Source organism: Chiloscyllium plagiosum, unplaced genomic scaffold, assembly GCF_037043375.1.
Source record: "Chiloscyllium plagiosum isolate Xiang-an unplaced genomic scaffold, Cpla_swu_hap1 HiC_scaffold_42, whole genome shotgun sequence".
Classification (NCBI taxonomy): Eukaryota; Metazoa; Chordata; class Chondrichthyes; order Orectolobiformes; family Hemiscylliidae; genus Chiloscyllium; species Chiloscyllium plagiosum.
In genome coordinates this window covers 95,934,597-95,956,457 of record NW_028270180.1, presented here as the reverse complement: position 1 = coordinate 95,956,457, position 21,861 = coordinate 95,934,597, and positions in this window count along the sequence as shown.

Here is a 21,861-nt window from a genome sequence, read left to right as displayed (position 1 = left end):
TTCCACAGTACATCTAATAGTGCTCCCTCAATAACTCAGATAGTGCTCACTCAGTACCTCAGATAGTTCTCCCTCAATGCCTCAGATACTGCTTCCACAGTACATCAGATAGTGCTCCCTCAATAACTGAGATAGTACTCCCTTAAGACCTCAGAAAGTGCTCCCTCCAAACCTCAAAAAGTGCTCTCTCAGTACCTCAGATAGTGCTCCCTCAATACCTCAGAAAGTGTTTCCTCAGTACCTCAGTTAGTTTTCCATCAATACCTCAGATAGTGCTCCTCAGTACCTCCGATACTGCTTCCTCAAAACCCAGAAAGTGCTCGCTCAATACCTCAGTTAGTACTCCCTCAATACCTCAGATAGTGTTCCCTCAGTACCTCAGAAAGTGCTCCCTCAGTACCTCAGAAAGTGCTCCCGCAGTAACTCAGATAGTGGTCCCTCAATAACTCAGATACTGCTCTCTCAATACATCTGAAAGTGCTCCCTCAGTAATTCAGGAAGTGCTCCCTCAATACCTCAGATAGTGCTTCCTCAGTACATCAGATAGTGCTCCCTCAATAACTCAGATAGTTCTCCCTCAGTACCTCAGATGGTACTCTCTTAATACCTCAGAAAGTGCTCCCTCAATATCTCAAAAAGTGCTCCCTCAGTACCTCAGATAGTGATCACTCAGTACCTCGGAAAATGGTCCCCCAATATCACAAAAAGCGCTCCCTCAGCACCTCAGATAGTGCTCCCACAATACCTCAGATAGTGCTTCCTCAAAACACAAAAAGTGCTCCCTCAATACCTCAGATAGTGCATCCTCAAAACACAGAAAGTGCTCCCTCAAGCCCTCACTTAGTACTCCCTCAATACCTCAGATAATGCTTCCTCATTACATCAGACAGTGTTCCCTCAATACCTCAGATAGTGCTCTCTCAATGCCGCTGAAAGTGCTCCCTCAATACCTCAGATATTGCTCCCTCAATACCTCAGATATTTCTCCCTCTATAGGTCAGAAAGTGCTCCCTCAATACGTCAGATCATTCTCCCTCAATATCTCAGACAGTTCTCTCTCAATACCTCAGAAAGTGCTCCCTCAATACCTCAGAATGTGCTCCCTCAATAGCTCAGATATTTCCGCCTCACTACATCAGATAATGCTCTCTCAATTCCTCAGATCGTTCTCCATCAATACCTCAGACAGTGCTCCCTTAGTAACTCAGACAGTGCTCCCTCAATACCTCAGATAGTGCTTCCTCAGTACCTCAGATAGTGCTTCCTCAGTACCTCACATAGTTCTCCCTGAGTTCCTCAGATAGTACTCACCTATTACCTCAGAATGTGCACCCTCAATACTTCAGATAGTGCTTCCTCAGTACATCAGATAGTGCTCCCTCAATAACTCAGACAGTGCATCCTCAGTACCACAGATAGTGCTTCCGCAGTACCTCAGATAGTGCTTCGTCAGTCCTCAGATAGTAATCCCTCAGTACCTCAGAAAGTGCTCCCTCAATACCTCAGAAAGTGCTCCCTCAATACCTCGGATAGTGCTCCCTCATTACATCAGATAGTACTCCCTCAAAACTTTAGATAGTGCTCCCTCAGTACCTCAGAAAGTGCTCCCTCATTACCTCAGAAAGCGCTTCCTCAGTACCTCAGAAAGTGCTCAATCAATGCCTCTGAAAGTGTTCCATCAATACCTCAGAATCTGCTCCCACAATACCTTAGAATGTGCTCCCACAATAGCTCAGATATTACTCCATCAGTACATCAGATAATGTGCTCTCAATTTCTCAGATAGTTCTCCCTCAGTACCTCAGTTGTTCTCCCTCAGTACCTCAGATAGTGTTTCCACAGTATATCGGATAGTACTCCCTCAATAACTCAGATAGTGCTCCCTCAGTCCCTCAGATAGTGCGTCCCCAGTATATCAGATAGTGTTCCCTCAATAACTCAGAAAGTGCTCCCTCAACACCTCAGAAAGTGCTCCCTCCATATCTCAAAAAGTGCTCTCTCAGTACCTCAGATAGTGCTCCCTCAATACCTCAGAAAGTGCTTCCAAAGGACCTCAGTTAGTACTCCCTCAATACCTCAGGTAGTGCTCCCTCAGTACCTCAGATATTGCTTCCTCAAAACCCAGAAAATGCTCCCTCAATACCTCAGTTAGTACTCCCCCAATACCTCAGATAGTGCTCCCACAGTACCTCAGAAAGTGCTCCCTCAGTACCTCAGAAAGTTCTCCCTCAATACCTCCGATAGTGCTCCCTCAGTACCTCAGATATTGCTTCCTCAAAACCCAGAAAATGCTCCCTCAATACCTCAGTTAGTACTCCCCTAATACCTCAGATAGTGCTCCCACAGTACCTCAGAACGTGCTCCCTCAATACCTCAGAAAGTGCTCCCTCAGTACCTCAGATATTGCTCCCTCAATACTTCAGAATGTGCTCCCTCAATACCTCAGATATTGCTTCCACAGTACAACAGATAGTGCTCTCTCAATGCCTCAGAAAGTGCTCCCTCAATACCTCAGATATTGCTCCCTCAATACCTCAGATAGTGCTCCCTCAGTATCTCAGAGATTGTTTCCTCAAAACCCAGAAAATGCTCCCTCAATGCCTCAGTTAGTACTCCCCCAATACCTCAGATAGTGCTCCCACAGTACCTCAGAAAGTGCTCCCTCAATACCTCAGAAAGTGCTCCCTCAGTACCTCAGAAATTGCTCCCTCAATACTTCAGAATGTGCTCCCTCAATACCTCAGATATTGCTTCCACAGTCCAACAGATAGTGCTCTCTCAATGCCTCAGAAAGTGATACCTCAATACCTCAGACAGTGCTCCCTCAGTACCTCAGATATTGCTTCCTCAAAACCCAGAAAATGCTCCCTCAATACCTCAGTTAGTACTCCCCCAATACCTCAGATAGTGCTCCCACAGTACCTCAGAAAGTGCTCCCTCAATACCTCAGAAAGTGCTCTCTCAGTACGTCAGAAATTGCTCACTCAATTCTTCAGAATGTGCTTCATCAATACCTCAGATATTGCTTCCACAGTACAACAGATAGTGCTCTCTCAATGCCTCAGAAAGTGCTCCCTCAATACCTCAGATATTGCTCCCTCAATACCTCAGATATTTCTCCCTCTATAGGTCAGAAAGTGTTCCCTCAATACGTCAGATTATTCTCCCTCAATATCTCAGACAGTTCTCCCTCAATACCTCAGAATGTGCTCCCTCGATAACACAGAATGTGCTCCCTCAATAGCTCAGATATTTCTCCCTCAGTACATCAGATAATGTGCTCTCAATTCCTCAGATAGTTCTCCCTCAATACCTCAGATAGTGCTCCCTCAGTACCTCAGATAGTGCTTCGTGAGTACCTCAGATAGTGCTCCCACAGTACCTCAGAAAGTGCTCTCTCAATAACTCAGAAAGTGCTCCCTCAGTACCTGAGAAGATTCTCCCACAATATCACAAAATGTGCTCCCTCAGTACCTCAGGTAGTGCTTCCTCAGTACCTCACATATTTCTCCCTGAGTCCCTCAGATAGTTCTCCCTTAATACTGCAGAAAGTGCTCCCTCAATATTCAGGTAGTTTTACCTCAGTACCTCAGATAGTTCTCCCTCAGTACCTCAGATCGCGTTTCCACAGTACATCTGACAGTGCTCCCTCAATAACACAGATAGTGCTCACTCAGTACCTCAGATAGTTCTCCCTCAATGCCTCAGATACTGCTTCCTCAGTACATCAGATAGTGCTCCGTCAATAACTGAGATAGTACTCCCTTAAGACCTCAGAAAGTGTTCCCTCAATAAATCAAAAAGTGCTCTCTCAGTACCTCAGATCGTGCTCCCGCAGTACCTCAGAAAGTGCTCCCTCAGTACCTCAGTTAGTTCTCCCTCAATACCTCAGATAGTGCCCCTCAGTACCTCAAATACTGCTTCCTCAAAACCCAGAAAGTGCTCGCTCAATAACTCAGTTAGTACTCCCTCAATACCTCAAAAAGTGCTCCCTCAGTACCTCAGAAAGTGCTCCCTCAGTACCTCAGATAGAGCTCCCTCAATAACTCAGATAGTGCTCCCTCAATGCCTCAGATAGTGCTTCCTCAGTACCTCAGATACTGCTCTCTCAATACCTCTGAAAGTGCTCCCTCAGTAATTCAGAAAGTGCTCCCTCAATACCTCAGATAGTTCTCCCTCAGTACCTCAGATGGTACTCTCTTAATACCTCAGAAAGTGCTCCCTCAATATCTCAAAAAGTGCTCCCTCAGTACCTCAGATAATGATCACTCCGTACCTCGGAAAATGGTCCCCCAATATCACTAAAAGCGCTCCCTCAGCACCTCAGGTAGTGCTCTCACAATACCACCGAAAGTGCTCCCTCTGTACCTCAGAAAGTGCTCCCCCAATAACTCAGATAGTGCTTCCTCAAAACACAGAAAGTGCTCCCTCAATACCTCAGATAGTGTATCCTCAAAACACAGAAAGTGCTCCCTCAAGACCTCACTTAGTACTCCCTCAATACCTCAGATAATGCTTCCTCATTACATCAGATAGTGTTCCCTTCGTACCTCAGATAGTGCTCTCTCAATGCTTCAGATATTTCTCCCTCTATAGGTCAGAAAGTGCTCCCTCAATACGTCAGATCGTTCTCCCTCAATATCTCAGACATTTCTCCCTCAATACCTCAGAATGTGCTCCCTCAATAACTCAGATAGTGCTCCCTCAGTCCCTCAGATAGTTCTCCCTCAATGCCTCAGATAGTGCTTACTCAGTACATCAGATAGTGCTCACTCAACAACTCAGAAAGTGCTCCCTCAACACCCCAGAAAGTGCTCCCTCAATATCTCAAAAACTGCTCTCTCAATACCTCAGATAGTGCTCCCTCAATACCTCAGAATGCGCTCCCTAAGGACCTCAGATAGTACTCCCTCAATACCTCAGATAGTGCTCCCTCAGTACCTCAGATATTGCTTCCTCAAAACCCAGAAAGAGCTCCCTCAATACCTCAGTTAGTACTCCCCCAATACCTCAGATAGTGCTCCCTCAGTACCTCAGAAACTGCTCCCTCAATACCTCAGAAAGTGCTCCCTCAATATCTCAAAAACTGCTCTCTCAGTACCTCAGACAGTGCTCCCTCTAAACCTCAGAAGGTGCTCCCTCAATACCTCAGTTAGTACACCCCCAATACCTCAGATAGTGCTCCCTCAGTACCTCAGATAGTACTCCCTCAATACCTCAGATAGTGCTCCCTCAATACCTCTGAAAGTGCTCCCTCTATACCGCAGATATTTCTTCCTCCATAGGTCAGAAAGTGCTCCCTCAATACGTCAGATCGTTCTCCCTCAATATCTCAGACAGTTCTCCCTCAATACCTCAGAATTTGCTCCCTCAATACCTCAGAAATTGCTCCCTCAATACTTCAGAAAGTGCTCCCACAATACCTCAGATATTGTTTCCTCAATACCTCAGAAAGTGCTCCCCCAATACCTCAAAAAGTGTTTCCTCAATACCTCAGAAAATGCTCCCTCAATATCTCGAAAGGTGCTCCCTCAGTACCTCAGATAGTGCTCCCTCAATACCTCAGATAGTGCTTCCTCAGTACCTCAAATATTTCTCCCTCAGTTCCTCAGATAGTACTCTCTTAATACCTCAGAAAGTGCTCCCTCAATACCTCAGATAGCGCTCCCTCAGTACCTCCGAAAAAGCTCCCTCAATATCTCAAAAAGTGCTCCCTCAGTACCTCAGATAGTGCTCCCTTAATACCGCAGAAAGTCCTACCTCAATACCTCAGATAGTGGTCCCTCAGTACCTCAGATAGTGCTCCCTCAAGACTTCAAATAGTGCTTCCTCAGTACCTCACATATTTCTCCCTGAGTTCCTCAGATAGTACTCCCTCAATATCTCAGAAATTGCTCCCTCAATACCTCAGAATGTGCTCCCACAATACCTTAGAATGTGCTCCCTCAATGGATCAGATATTTCTCCCTCAGTGCATCAGATAATGTGCTCTCAATTCCTCAGATAGTTCTCCCTCAATGCCTCAGAAAGTGCTCCCTCAGTACTTCAGATAGTGTTTCCACAGTACATCTGATAGTGCTCACACAAAAACTCAGATAGTGCTCCCTCTGTCCCTCAGATAGTTCTCCCTCAATGCCTCAGATAGTGCTTCCTCAGTACATCAGATAGTGCTCCCTCAATAACTCAGAAAGTGCTCCCTCAATACCTCAGTTAGTACTCCCTCAATACCACAGATAGTGCTCCCTCAGTACCTCAGATAGTGCTTCCTCAAAACCCAGATAGTGCTCCCTCAATACCTCAGTTAGTACTCCCTCAATACCTCAGATAGTATTCCCTCAGTACCTCAGAAAGTGCTCCCTCAATACCTCAGATAGTGCTTGCTCATTACATCAGATAGTACTCCCTCAATACCTCAGAAAGTACTCCCTCAGTACCATCGAAAGTGTTCCCTGAGTACATCAGAAAGTGCTCCCTCAATAGCTCAGAAAGTGCTCACTCAATACCTTCGATTGTTCTCCCTCAGTTCCTCAGAAGATGCTCCCTCAGTACCTCAGATAGTGCTCCCGCAACACCTCAGAAAGTTCTCCCTCAATACCTCAGATAGTGCTCCCTCAGTACTTCAGAAAGTGCTCCCTCAATACCTCAGATATTGCTTCCACAGTACAACAGATAGTGCTTTCTCAGTACCTCAGATAGTTCTCCCTCAGTACCTGAGAAGATGCTCTCACAATATCTCAAAATGTGCTCCCTCAGTACCTCAGGTAGTGCTTCCTCAGTACCTCACATAGTTCTCCCTGAGTTCGTCAGATAGTACTCCCTTAATACTGCAGAAAGTGCTCCCTCAATATTCAGGTAGTTCTACCTCAGTACCTCACATAGTTCTCCCTCAGTACCTCAGATAGAATTTCCACAGTACATCTAATAGTGCTCCCTCAATAACTCAGATAGTGCTCACTCAGTACCTCAGATAGTTCTCCCTCAATGCCTCAGATACTGCTTCCTCAGTACATCAGATAGTGCTCCCTCAATAACTGAGATAGTACTCCCTTAAGACCTCAGAAAGTGCTCCCTCCATACCTCAAAAAGTGCTCTCTCAGTACCTCAGATAGTGCTCCCTCAATACCTCAGAAAGTGTTTCCTCAGTACCTCAGTTAGTTCTCCATCAATACCTCAGATAGTGCTCCTCAGTACCTCAGATACTGCTTCCTCAAAACCCAGAAAGTGCTCGCTCAATAACTCAGTTAGTACTCCCTCAATACCTCAGAGAGTGCTCCCTCAGTACCTCAGAAAGTGCTCCCTCAGTACCTCAGAAAGTGCTCCCACAGTAACTCAGATAGTGGTCCCTCAATAACTCAGATACTGCTCTCTCAATACCTCTGAAAGTGCTCCCTCAGTAATTCAGAAAGTGCTCCCTCAATACCTCAGATAGTGCTTCCTCAGTACATCAGATAATGCTCCCTCAATAACTCAGATAGTTCTCCCTCAGTACCTCAGATGGTACTCTCTTAATAACTCAGAAAGTGCTCCCTCAATATCTCAAAAAGTGCTCCCTCAGTACCTCAGATAGTGATCACTCAGCACCTCAGATAGTGCTCCCACAATACCACCGAAAGTGCTCCCTCTGTACCTCAGAAAGTGCTCCCTCAATACCTCAGATAGTGCTTCCTCAAAACACAGAAAGTGCTCCCTCAATACCTCAGATAGTGCTTCCTCAAAACACAGGAAATGCTCCCTCTAGACCTCACTTAGTACTCCCTCAATACCTCAGATAATGCTTCCTCATTACATCAGACAGTGTTCCCTCAATACCTCAGATAGTGCTCTCTCAATGCCTCTGAAAGTGCTCCCTCAATACCTCAGATATTGCTCCCTCAATACCTCAGATATTTCTCCCTCTATAGGTCAGAAAGTGCTCCCTCAATACGTCAGATCATTCTCCCTCAATATCTCAGACAGTTCTCTCTCAATACCTCAGAATGTGCTCCCTCAATACCTCAGAAAGTGCTCCCTCAATACCTCAGAATGTGCTCCCTCAATAGCTCAGATATTTCCGCCTCACTACTTCAGATAATGTTGTCTCAATTCCTCAGATCGTTCTCCATCAATACCTCAGACAGTGCTCCCTCAGTACCTCAGACAGTGCTCCCTCAATACCTCAGATAGTGCTTCCTCAGTACCTCAGATAGTGCTTCCTCTGTCCCTCACATAGTTCTCCCTGAGTTCCTCAGATAGTACTCACCTATTACCTTAGAATGTGCTCCCTCAATACTTCAGATAGTGCTTCCTCAGTTCATCAGATAGTGCTCCCTCAATAACTCAGACAGTGCATCCTCAGTACCACAGATAGTGCTTCCGCAGTACCTCAGATAGTGCTTCGTCAGTACCTCAGATAGTACTCCCTCAGTACCTCAGAAAGTGCTCCCTCAATACCTCAGAAAGTGCTCCCTCAATACCTCGGATAGTGCTCCCTCATTACATCAGATAGTACTCCCTCAAAACCTCAGATAGTGCTCCCTCAGTACCTCAGAAAGTGCTCCCTCATTACCTCAGAAAGCGCTCCCTCAGTACCACAGAAAGTGCTCAATCAATGCCTCTGAAAGTGCTCCCTCAATACCTCAGAATGTGCTCCCACAATACCTTAGAATGTGCTCCCACAATAGCTCAGATATTACTCTATCAGTACATCAGATAATTTGCTCTCAATTTCTCAGATAGTTCTCCCTCAGTACCTCAGATGTTCTCTCTCAGTACCTCAGATAGTGTTTCCACAGTATATCTGATAGTACTCCCTCAATAACTCAGATAGTGCTCCCTCAGTCCCTCAGATAGTGCGTAATCAGTACATCAGATAGTGTTCCCTCAATAACTCAGAAAGTGCCCCCTCAACACCTCAGAAAGTGCTCCCTACATATCTCAAAAAGTGCTCTCTTAGTACCTCAGATAATGCTCCCTCAATACCTCAGAAAGTGCTCCCTAAGGACCTCAGTTAGTACTCCCTCAATACCTCAGATAGTGCTCCCTCAGTACCTCAGATATTGCTTCCTCAAAACCCAGAAAATGCTTCCTCAATACCTCAGTTAGTACTCCCCCAATAGCTCAGATAGTGCTCCCACAGTACCTCAGAAAGTGCTCCCTCAGTACCTCAGAAAGTGCTCCCTTAATACCTCAGACAGTGCTTCCTCATTACATCAGATAGTACTCCCTCAATACCTCAGATAGTAGTCCCTCCGTACCTCAGAAAGTGCTCCGTCAGTACCTCAGAAAGTGCTCTCTCAATGCCTCTGAAAGTGCTCCCTCAATACCTCAAATATTGTTCCCTCAATACCTCAGATATTTCTCCCTCTATAGGTCAGAAATTGCTCCCTCAATACGTCAGATCATTCTCCCTCAATATCTCAGACAGTTCTCTCTCAATACCTCAGAATGTGCTCCCTCAATACCTCAGAAAGTGCTCCCTCAATACCTCAGAATGTGCTCCCTCAATAGCTCAGATATTTCCGCCTCACTACTTCAGATAATGTTGTCTCAATTCCTCAGATCGTTCTCCATCAATACCTCAGACAGTGCTCCCTCAGTACCTCAGACAGTGCTCCCTCAATACCTCAGATAGTGCTTCCTCAGTACCTCAGATAGTGCTTCCTCAGTACCTCACATAGTTCTCCCTGAGTTCCTCAGATAGTACTCACCTATTACCTCAGAATGTGCTCCCTCAATACTTCAGATAGTGCTTCCTCAGTTCATCAGATAGTGCTCCCTCAATAACTCAGACAGTGCATCCTCAGTACCACAGATAGTGCTTCCGCAGTACCTCAGATAGTGCTTCGTCTGTACCTCAGATAGTAATCCCTCAGTACCTCAGAAAGTGCTCCCTCAATACCTCAGAAAGTGCTCCCTCAATACCTCGGATAGTGCTCCCTCATTACATCAGATAGTACTCCCTCACAACCTCAGATAGTGCTCCCTCAGTACCTCAGAAAGTGCTCCCTCATTTCCTCAGAAAGCGCTCCCTCAGTACCTCAGAAAGTGCTCAATCAATGCCTCTGAAAGTGCTCCCTCAATACCTCAGAATGTGCTCCCACAATACCTTAGAATGTGCTCCCACAATAGCTCAGATATGACTCTATCAGTACATCAGATAATTTGCTCTCAATTTCTCAGATAGTTCTCCCTCAGTACCTCAGATGTTCTCTCTCAGTACCTCAGATAGTGTTTCCACAGTATATCTGATAGTACTCCCTCAATAACTCAGATAGTGCTCCCTCAGTCCCTCAGATAGTGCGTCATCAGTACATCAGATAGTGTTCCCTCAATAACTCAGAAAGTGCTCCCTCAACACCTCAGAAAGTGCTCCCTCCATATCTCAAAAAGTGCTCTCTTAGTACCTCAGATAATGCTCCCTCAATACCTCAGAAAGTGCTCCCTAAGGACCTCAGTTAGTACTCCCTCAATACCTCAGATAGTGCTCCCTCAGTACCTCAGATACTGCTTCCTCAAAACACAGAAAATGCTTCCTCAATACCTCAGTTAATACTCCCCCAATACCTCAGATAGTGCTCCCACAGTACCTCAGAAAGTGCTCCCTCAGTACCTCAGAAAGTGCTCCCTCAATACCTCAGATAGTGCTCTCTCAGTACCTCAGATATTGCTTCCTCAAAACCCAGAAAATGCTCCCTCAATACCTCAGTTAGTACTCCCCCAATACCTCAGATAGTGCTCCTACAGTACCTCAGAAAGTGCTCCCTCAATACCTCAGAAAGTGCTCCCTCAATACCTCAGAAATTGCTCCCTCAATACTTCAGAATGTGCTCCCTCAATACCTCAGATATTGCTTCCACAGTACAACAGATAGTGCTCTCTCAATGCCTCAGAAAGTGCTCCCTCAATACCTCAGATATTGCTCCCTCAATACCTCAGATAGTGCTCCCTCAGTATCTCAGAGATTGCTTCCTCAAAACCCAGAAAATGCTCCCTCAATGCCTCAGTTAGTACTCCCCCAATACCTCAGATAGTGCTCCCACAGTACCTCAGAAAGTGCTCCCTCAATACCTCAGAAAGTGCTCCCTCAGTACCTCAGAAATTGCTCCCTCAATACTTCAGAATGTGCTCCCTCAATACCTCAGATATTGCTTCCACAGTCCAACAGATAGTGCTCTCTCAATGCCTCAGAAAGTGCTCCCTCAATACCTCAGATATTGCTCCCTCAATACCTCAGATATTTCTCCCTCTATAGGTCAGAAAGTGCTCCCTCAATACGTCAGATCATTCTCCCTCGATATCTCAGACAGTTCTCCCTCAATACCTAAGAATGTGCTCCCTCAATAACTCAGAATGTGCTCCCTCAATAGCTCAGATATTTCTCCCTCAGTACATCAGATAATGTGCTCTCAATTCCTCAGATAGTTCTCCCTCAATACCTCAGGTAGTGCTCCCTCAGTTCCTCAGATAGTGCTTCGTGAGTACCTCAGATACTGCTCCCACAGTACCTCAGAAAGTGCTCCCTCAGTACCTCAGAAAGTGCTCCCTCAATACCTCAGATAGTGCTTCCTCATTACATCAGATAGTACTCCCTCAATACCTCAGATAGTGCTCCCTCAATACCTCAGAAAGTGCTCCCTCAATACCTCAGAATGTGCTCCGACAATACCTTCGAATGTGCTTCCTCCATTGCTCAGATATTTCTCCCTCAGTACATCAGATAATGTGCTCTCAATTCCTCAGATAGTTCTCTCTCAACAACTCAGAAAGTGCTCCCTCAGTACCTCAGACAGTGCTCCCTCAATAGCTCAGATAGTGCTCTCTCAATGCCTCTGAAAGTGCTCCCTCAATACCTCAGATATTGCTCCCTCAATACCTCAGATATTTCTCCCTCTATAGGTCAGAAAGTGCTCCCTCAATACGTCAGATCATTCTCCCTCAATATCTCAGACAGTTCTCTCCCAATACCTCAGAATGTGCTCCCTCAATACCTCAGAAAGTGCTCCCTCAATACCTCAGAATGTGCTCCCTCAATAGCTCAGATATTTCCGCCTCACGACTTCAGATAATGTTGTCTCAATTCCTCAGATCGTTCTCCATCAAAACCTCAGACAGTGCTCCCTCAGTACCTCAGACAGTGCTCCCTCAATACCTCAGATAGTGCTTCCTCAGTATCTCAGATAGTGCTTCCTCAGTACCTCACATAGTTCTCCCTGAGTTCCTCAGATAGTACTCACCTATTACCTCAGAATGTGCTCCCTCAATAATTCAGATAGTGCTTCCTCAGTTCATCAGATAGTGCTCCCTCAATAACTCAGACAGTGCATCCTCAGTACCACAGATAGTGCTTCCGCAGTACCTCAGATAGTGCTTCGTCAGTACCTTAGATAGTACTCCCTCAGTACCTCAGAAAGTGCTCCCTCAATACCTCAGAAAGTGCTCCCTCAATACCTCGGATAGTGCTCCCTCATTACATCAGATAGTACTCCCTCAAAACCTCAGATAGTGCTCCCTCAGTACCTCAGAAAGTGCTCCCTCATTACCTCAGAAAGCGCTCCCTCAGTACCTCAGAAAGTGCTCAATCAATGCCTCTGAAAGTGCTCCCTCAATAACTCAGAAAGTGCTCCCTCAACACCTCAGAAAGTGCTCCCTACATATCTCAAAAAGTGCTCTCTTAGTACCTCAGATAATGCTCCCTCAATACCTCAGAAAGTGCTCCCTAAGGACCTCAGTTAGTACTCCCTCAACACCTCAGATAGTGCTCCCTCAGTACCTCAGATATTGCTTCCTCAAAACCCAGAAAATGCTTCCTCAATACCTCAGTTAGTACTCCCCCAATACCTCAGATAGTGCTCCCACAGTACCTCAGAAAGTGCTCCCTCAGTACCTCAGAAAGTGCTCCTTCAATACCTCAGATAGTGCTCTCTCAGTACCTCAGATATTGCTTCCTCAAAACCCAGAAAATGCTCCCTCAATACCTCAGTTAGTACTCCCCCAATACCTCAGATAGTGCTCCCACAGTTCCTCAGAACGTGCTCCCTCAATACCTCAGAAAGTGCTCCCTCAGTACCTCAGAAATTGCTCCCTCAATACTTCAGAATGTGCTCCCTCAATACCTCAGATATTGCTTCCACAGTACAACAGATAGTGCTCTCTCAATGCCTCAGAAAGTGCTCCCTCAATACCTCAGATATTGCTCCCTCAATACCTCAGATAGTGCTCCCTCAGTACCTCAGAGATTGCTTCCTCAAAACCCAGAAAATGCTCCCTCAATGCCTCAGTTTGTACTCCCCCAATACCTCAGATAGTGCTCCCACAGTACCTCAGAAAGTGCTCCCTCAATACCTCAGAAAGTGCTCCCTCAGTACCTCAGAAATTGCTCCCTCAATACTTCAGAATGTGCTCCCTCAATACCTCAGATATTGCTTCCACAGTACAACAGATAGTGCTCTCTCAATGCCTCAGAAAGTGCTCCCTCAATACCTCAGATATTGCTCCCTCAATACCTCAGATATTTCTCCCTCTATAGGTCAGAAAGTACTCCCTCAATACGTCAGATCATTCTCCCTCGATATCTCAGACAGTTCTCCCTCAATACCTCAGAATGTGCTCCCTCAATAACTCAGAATGTGCTCCCTCAACAGCTCAGATATTTCTCCCTCAGTACATCAGATAATGTGCTCTCAATTCCTCAGATAGATCTCCCTCAGTACCTCAGATAGTGCTTCGTGAGTACCTCAGATACTGCTCCCACAGTCCCACAGAAAGTGCTCCCTCAGTACCTCAGAAAGTGCTCCCTCAATACCTCAGATAGTGCTTCCTCATTACATCAGATAGTACTCCCTCAATACCTCAGATAGCGCTCCCTCAATACCTCAGAAAGTGCTCCATCAATACCTCAGAATGTGCTCCGACAATACCTTCGAATGTGCTCCCGCCATTGCTCAGATATTTCTCCCTCAGTACATCAGATCATGTGCTCTCAATTCCTCAGATAGTTCTCTCTCAACAACTCAGAAAGTGTTCCCTCAGTACCTCAGACAGTGCTCCCTCAATAGCTCAGAAAGTGCTCCCTCAGTACCTCAGACAGTGCTCCCTCAATAGCTCAGAAAGTGCTCCCTCAGTACCTCAGACAGTGCTCCCTCAATAGCTCAGAAAGTGCTCTCTCATGTACCTCAGAAAGTACTCCCTCTGTACCATCGAAAGTGTTCCCTGAGTACCTCAGAAAGTCCTCCCTCAATACCTCAGATTGTTCTCCCTCAGTACCTCAGATTGTGCTCCCTCAGTACCTCAGAAAGTGCTCCCTCAGTACCTCAGAAATTGCTCCCTCAATACCTCAGAAAGTGCTCCCTCAGTACCTCAGCAATTGCTCCTTCAATACTTCAGAATGTGCTCCCTCAATATCTCAGATATTGCTTCCACAGTACAACAGATAGTGCTCTCTCAATGCCTCAGAAAGTGCTCCCTCAATACCTCAGATATTGCTCCCTCAATACCCCAGATATTTCCCCTCTATAGGTCAGAAAGTGCTCCCTCAATACGTCAGATCATTCTCCCTCAATATCTCAGACAGTTCTCCCTCAATACCTCAGAATGTGCTCCCTCAATAACTCAGAATATGCTCCCTCAATAGCTCAGATATTTCTCCCTCAGTACATCAGATAATGTGCTCTCAATTCCACAGATAGTTCTCCCTCAATACCTCAGATAGTGCTCCCTCAGTACCTCAGATAGTGCTTCGTGAGTACCTCAGATAGTGCTCGCACAGTAACTCAGAAAGTGCTCAATCAATGCCTCTGAAAGTGCTCCCTCAATACCTCAGATATTTCACCCTCAATACCTCAGAAAGTGCTCCCTCAGTACCTCAGATACTGCTCTCTCAATACCTTTGAAAGTGCTCCCTCAGTAATTCAGAAAGTGCTCCCTCAATACCTCAGATAGTGCTTCCTCAGTACATCAGATAGTGCTCCCTCAATAACTCAGATAGTACTCGATTGAGACCTCAGAAAGTGCTCCCTCAATACCTCAGATAGTGCTTCCTCATTACATCAGATAGTACTCCCTCAATACCTCAGATAGTGCTCCATCAATACCTCAGAATGTGCTCCGACAATACCTTAGAATGTGTTCCCTCCATTTCTCAGATATTTCTCCCTCAGTACATCAGATAATGTGCTCTCAATTCCACAGATAGTTCTCCTTCAACACCTCAGAAAGTGCTCCCTCAGTACCTCAGACAGTGCTCCCTCAATAGCTCAAAAAGTGCTCCCTCAGTACCTCAGACAGCGCTCCCTCAATAGCTCAGAAAGTGCTCTCTCATGTACCTCAGAAAGTACTCCCTCAGTACCATCGAAAGTGTTCCCTGAGTACATCAGAAAGTGCTCCCTCAATAGCTCAGAAAGTGCTCCCTCAATACCTCAGATTGTTCTCCCTCAGTACCTCAGATTGTGCTCCCTCAGTACCTCAGAAAGTGCTCCCTCAGTACCTCAGAAATTGCTCCCTCAATACCTCAGAAAGTGCTCCCTCAGTACCTCAGTAATTGCTCCCTCAATACTTCAGAATGATCGCCCTCAATACCTCAGATATTGCTTCCACATTACAGCAGATAGTGCTCTCTCAATGCCTCAGAAAGTGATGCCTCAGTACCTCAGATATTGCTCCCTCAATACCCCAGATATTTCTCCCTCTATAGGTCAGAAAGTGCTCCCTCAATACGTCAGATCATTCTCCCTCAATAGCTCAGACAGTTCTCCCTCAATACCTCAGAATGTGCTCCCTCAATAACTCAGAATGTGCTCCCTCAATAGCTCAGATATTTCTCCCTCAGTACATCAGATAATGTGCTCTCAATTCCTCAGATAGTTCTCCCTCAATACCTCAGATAGTGCTCCCTCAGTACCTCAGATAGTGCTTCGTGAGTACCTCAGATAGTGCTCGCACAGTACCTCAGAAAGTGCTCAATCAATGCCTCTGAAAGTGCTCCCTCAATACCTCAGATATTGCACCCTCAATACCTCAGAAAGTGCTCCCTCAGTAATTCAGAAAGTGCTCCCTCAATACCTCAGATAGTGCTTCCTCAGTACATCAGATAGTGCTCCCTCAATAACTCAGATAGTTCTCCCTCAGTACCTCAGATGGTACTCTCTTAATACCTCAGAATGTGCTCCCTCAATATCTCAAAAAGTGCTCCCTCAGTACCTCAGATAGTGATCACTCAGTACCTCGGAAAATGCTCCCCCAATATCACAAAAAGCACTCCCTCAGCACCTCAGATAGTGTTCCCACAATACCACCGAAAGTGCTCGCTCTGTACCTCCGAAAGTGCTCACTCAATACCTCAGATAGTGCTTCCTCAAAACACAGAAAGTGCTCCCTCAAGTCCTCACTTAGTACTCCCTCAATACCTCAGATAATGCTTCCTCATTACATCAGATAGTGTTCCCTCAATACCTCAGATAGTGCTCTCTCAATGCCTCTGAAAGTGCTCCCTCAATACCTCAGATATTGCTCCCTCAATACCTCAGATATTTCTCCCTCTATAGGTCAGAAAGTGCTCCCTCAATACGTCAGATCATTCTCCCTCAATGTCTCAGACAGTTCTCCCTCAATACCTCACAATGTGCTCCCTCAATACCTCAAAATTTGCTCCCTCAATACCTCAGAATGTGCTCCCTCAATAGCTCAGATATTTCCGCCTCACTACATCAGATAATGCTCTCTCAATTCCTCAGATAGTTCTCCATCAATACCTCAGAAAGTGCTCCCTCAGTACCTCAGACAGTGCTCCCTCAATACCTCAGATAGTGCTTCCAAAGTACCTCAGATAGTGCTTCCTCAGTACCTCAAATAGTTCTCCCTGAGTTCCTCAGATAGTACTCACTTATTACCTCAGAATGTGCTCCCTCCATACTTCAGATAGTGCTTCCTCAGTACATCAGATAGTGTTTCCTCAATAACTCAGACAGTGCTTCCTCAGTACCTCCGATAGTGCTTCCGCAGTACCGCAGATAGTGCTTCATGAGCACCTCAGATAGTACTCCCTCAGTACCTCAGAAAGTGCTCCCTCAATACCTCAGAAAGTGCTCACTTTCTGAGCACTTTCTGAGGTATTGAGGGAGTACTATCTGAGGTGCTCATGAAGCACTATCTCAGTACATCAGATAATGTGCTCTCAATTCCTCAGATAGTTCTCCCTCAGTACCTCAGTTGTTTTCCCTCAGTACCTCAGATAGTGTTTCCACAGTAAATCTGATAGTGCTCCCTCAATAACTTAGAAAGTGCTCCCTCAACACCTCAGAAAGTGCTCCCACAATATCACAAAAAGTGCTCTCTCAGTACCTCACATAGTGCTCCCTCAATAACTCAGAAAGTGCTCCCTAAGGACCTCAGTTAGTACTCCCTCAATACCTCAGATAGTGCTCCCTCAATAACTCAGACAGTGCTTCCACAGTACCTCAGATAGTGCTTCCGCAGTACCTCAGATCGTGCTTCGTCAGTACCTCAGATAGTGCTCCCATAGTACCTCAGGTGTTCTCCCTCAGTACCTCAGATAGTGTTTCCACAGTACATCTGATAGTGCTCCCTCAATAACTCAGATAGTGCTCCCTCAGTCCTTCAGATAGTTCTCCCTCAATACCTCAGATAATGCTCCCTCAGTACCTCAGATAGTGCTTCGTCAGTACCTCAGATAGTGCTCACACAGTACCTCAGAAAGTGCTCAATCAATGCCTCTGAAAGTGCTCCCTCAATACCTCAGAAATTGCTCCCTCGTTACATCAGATAGTACTCCCTCAATACCTTAGATAGTGCTCCCTCAATCCCTCAGAAAGTGCTCCCTCAATACCTCAGAATGTGCGCCCACAATACCTTAGTATGTGCTCCCTCCATTGCTCAGATATTTCTCCCTCAGTACATCAGATAATGTGCTCTCAATTCTTCAGATAGTTCTCCCTCAAAACCTCAGATAGTGCTCCCTCAGTACCTCAGAAAGTGCTCCCTCAGTACCTCAGACAGTGCTCCCTCAATAGCTCAGAAAGTGCTCCCTCAGTACCTCAGACAGTGCTCCCTCAATAGATCAGAAAGTGCACTCTCATGTACCTCAGAAAGTACTCCCTCAGTACCATCGAAAGTGTTCCTTGAGTACATCAGAAAGTGCATCCTCAATAGCTCAGAAAGTGCTCCCTCAATACCTCAGATTGTTCCCCCTCAGTACCTCAGATAGTGCTCCCTCAGTACCTCAGAAAGTGCTCCCTCAGTACCTCAGAAATTGCTGCCTCAATACGCTAGATAGTGCTTCCTCAGTACCTCAGATAGTGCTTTCTCAGTACTTCAGATAGTGCTCTCTCAATACCTCAATGAGTACTCCCCCACTACCTCAGATAGTGCTCCCACAGTACCTCGGAAAGTGCTCCCTCAATACTTCAGATAGTGCTCCCTCAATACCTCAGAAAGTGCACCCTCAATACCTCAGAATGTGCTCCGACAATACCTTAGAATGTGCTCCCTCCATTGCTCAGATATTTCTCCCTCAGTACATCAGATAATGTGCTCTCAATTCCTCAGATAGTTCTCCCTCAATACCTCAGATAGTGGTCCCTCAGTACATCAGAAATTGCTCCCTCAGTACCATCGAAAGTGTTCCCTGAGTACATCAGAAAGTGCTCCCTCAATAGCTCAGAAAGTGCTCCCTCAATACGTCAGATTGTTCTCCCTCAGTACCTCAGATAGTGCTCCCTCAATACCTCAAAAAGTGCTCCCTCAGTACCTCAAACAGAGCTCCCTCAATAGCTCAGAAAGTGCTCCCTCAGTACCTCAGACAGTGCTCCCTCAATAGATCAGAAAGTGCAGTCTCATGTACCTCAGAAAGTACTCCCTCAGTACCATCGAAAGTGTTCCCTGAGTACATCAGAAAGTGCTCCCTCAATAGCTCAGAAAGTGCTCCCTCAATACGTCAGATTGTTCTCCCTCAGTACCTCAGATAGTGCTCCCTCAATACCTCAGAAAGTGCTCCCTCAGTACCTCAGAAATTGCTCCCTCAATACCTCAGATAGTGCTTCCTCAGTACCTTAGATAGTGCTTTCTCAGTACTTCAGATAGTGCTCCCTCAATAACTCAGACAGTGCATCCTCAGTACCTCAGATAGTGCTTCCGCAGTACCTCAGGTAGTGCTTCGTCAGTACCTCAGATAGTACTCCCTCAGTACCTCTGAAAGTGCTCCCTCAATACCTCAGAAAGTGCTCCCTCAATACCTCAAATATGGCTTCCTCATTACATCAGATAGTACTCCCTCAAAACCTCAGATAGTGCTCCCTCAGTACCTCAGAAAGTGCTCAATCAATGCCTCTGAAAGTGAAACCCTCAATACCTCAGAATGTGCTCCCACAATACCTTAGAATGTGCTCCCACAATAGCTCAGATATTACTCCCTCAGTACATCAGATAATGTGCTGTCAATTCCTCAGATAGTTCTCCCTCAGTACCTCAGTTGTTCTCCCTCAGTACCTCAGATAGTGTTTCCACAGTATATCTGATAGTGCTCCCTCAATAACTCAGATAGTGCTCCCTCAGTCCCTCAGATAGTTCTCCCTCAATGCGTCAGATAGTGCTTCCTCAGTACATCAGATAGTGCTCCCTCAATAACTCAGAAGGTGCTCCCTCAGTACCTCAGATATTGTTTCCTCAAAACCCAGAAAGTGCTCCCTCAATACCTCAGTTAGTACTCCCCCAATACCTCAGATAGTGCTCCCACAGTACCTCAGAAAGTGCTCCCTCAATACTTCAGATAGTGCTCCCTCAATACCTCAGAAAGTGCTCCCTCAAATCCTCAGAATGTGCTCCGACAATACCTTAGAATGTGCTCCCTCCATTGCTCAGATATTTCTCCCTCAGTGCATCAGATAATGTGCTCTCAATTCCTCAGATAGTTCTCCCTCAATACCTCAGATAGTGCTCCCTTAGTACATCAGAAAGTGCTCCCTCAGTACGTCAGACAGTGCTCCCTCAATAGCTCAGAAAGTGCTCTCTCAAGTACCTCAGAAAGTACTCCCTCAGTACCATCGAAAGTGTTCCCTGAGTACATCAGAAAGAGCTCCCTCAATAGCTCAGAAAGTGCTCCCTCAATACGTCAGATTGTTCTCCCTCAGTACCTCAGATAGTGCTCCCTCAATACTTCAGAAAGTGCTCCCTCAGTACCTCAGAAATTGCTCCCTCAATACCTCAGAACGTGCTCCTTCAGTACCTCAGAAATTGCTCCCTCAACCCTTCAGAATGTGCTCCCTCAATACCTCAGATATTGCTTCCACAGTACAACAGATAGTGCTCTCTCAATGCCTCAGAAAGTGCTCCCTCAATACCTCAGATATTGCTCCCTCAATACCTCAGATGTTTCTCCCTCGAAAGGTCAGAAAGTGCTCCCTCAATACGTCAGATCATTCTCCCTCAATATCTCAGACAGTTCTCTCTCAATACCTCAGAATGTGCTCCCTCAATAACTCAGAATGTGCTCCCTCAATAGCTCAGATATTTCTGCCTCAGTACATCAGATAATGTGCTCTCAATTCCTCACATAGTTCTCGCTCAATAACTCAGTTAGTACTCCCTCAATACCTCAGATAGTGCTTCGTGAGTACCTCAGATACTGCTCCCTCAGTACCTCAGAAAGTGCTTCGTCAGTACCTCAGATAGTGCTCCCTCAGTACCTCAGATAGTGCTTCGTCAGTACCTCAGATATTGCTCGCACATCACCTCAGTAAGTGCTCAATCAATGCCTCTGAAAGTGCTCCCTCAAAACCTCAGATAGTGCTTCCTCATTACATCAGATAGTACTCCCTCAATACCTCAGATAGTGCCCCTCAGTACCTCAGATACTGCTTCCTCAAAACCCAGAAAGTGCTCGCTCAATAACTCAGTTAGTACTCCCTCAATACCTCAGATAGTGCTTCCTCAGTACCTCAGAAAGTGCTCCCTCAGTACCTCAGAAAGTGCTCCCTCAGTAACACAGATAGTGCTCCCTCAATAACTTAGATAGTGCTCCCTTCAGTAACTCAGATAGTGCTTCCTCAGTACCTCAGATACTGCTCTCTCAATACCTCTGAAAGTGCTCCCTCAGTAATTCAGAAAGTGCTCCCTCAATACCTCAGATAGTGCTTCCTCAGTACATCAGATAGTGCTCCCTCAATAGCTCAGATAGTTCTCCCTCAGTACCTCAGATGGTACTCTCTTAATACCTTAGAAAGTGCTACCTCACTGTCTCAAAAAGTGCTCCCTCAGTACCTCAGATAGTGATCACTGAGTACCTCGGAAGATGCACCCCCAATATCACAAAAAGCGCTCCCTCAGCACCTCAGGTAGTGCTCCCACAATACCACCGAAAGTGCTCCCTCTGTACCTCAGAAAGTGCTCCCTCAATACCTCAGATAGTGCTTCCTCAAAACATAGAAAGTGCTCCCTCAATACCTCAGAGAGTGCTTCCGCAAAACACAGAAAGTGCTCCCTCAAGACCTCACTTAGTACTCCCTCAATACCTCAGATAATGCTTCCTCATTACATCAGATAGTGTTCCCTCAATACCTCAGACAGTGCTCTCTCAATGCCTCTGAAAGTGCTCCCACAATACCTCAGATATTGCTCCCTCAATACCTCAGATATTTCTCCCTCTATAGGTCAGAAAATGCTCCCTCAATACGTCAGATCATTCTCCATCAATGTCTCAGATATTTTTCCCTCAATACCTCAGAATGTGCTCCCTGAATACCTCAGAAAGTGCTCCCTCAATACCTCAGAATGTGCTCTAAGGTAGCTCAGATATTTCCGCCTCACTACATCAGATAATGCTCGCTCAATTCCTCAGATAGTTCTCCATCAATACCTCAGAAAGTGCTCCCTCAG